This window comes from Oreochromis aureus, linkage group 10 (genome assembly GCF_013358895.1).
Source record: "Oreochromis aureus strain Israel breed Guangdong linkage group 10, ZZ_aureus, whole genome shotgun sequence".
Classification (NCBI taxonomy): domain Eukaryota; kingdom Metazoa; phylum Chordata; class Actinopteri; order Cichliformes; family Cichlidae; genus Oreochromis; species Oreochromis aureus.
The window spans coordinates 11778511-11778846 of record NC_052951.1 but is presented as its reverse complement, the minus strand read 5'-3'; positions in this window follow the sequence as shown (position 1 = coordinate 11778846).

The following is a 336-nucleotide window of genomic DNA, read 5'->3' as shown; positions in this document are numbered from 1 at the left end:
ATTAAAAGACCAAGCCTTCCACCAATTTATTTTTAACTAAAATATGATATAATTTAATTGTAAATCCTGGTGCCTATTGAGAAACAAACAAAGTAGACTGAATTCATATTTTTGGCAGGCGTAAAGGATGTGGATTTATTTATTTATTTATTTATTCTGTGCGAACCCACATTACGGGGGGAGAAAAGTGATTTGATGAATCAATATAATATGTCGGGTTATCAACAGAGATGACGTAATGTGTATACTAATGGAGTATTCCTTTAGGGGGAGGTTGCTGTCGAACCTCGACAAATTACCATTTACATCAATTGTCAGGTGAGCCCCCAGTCTCCC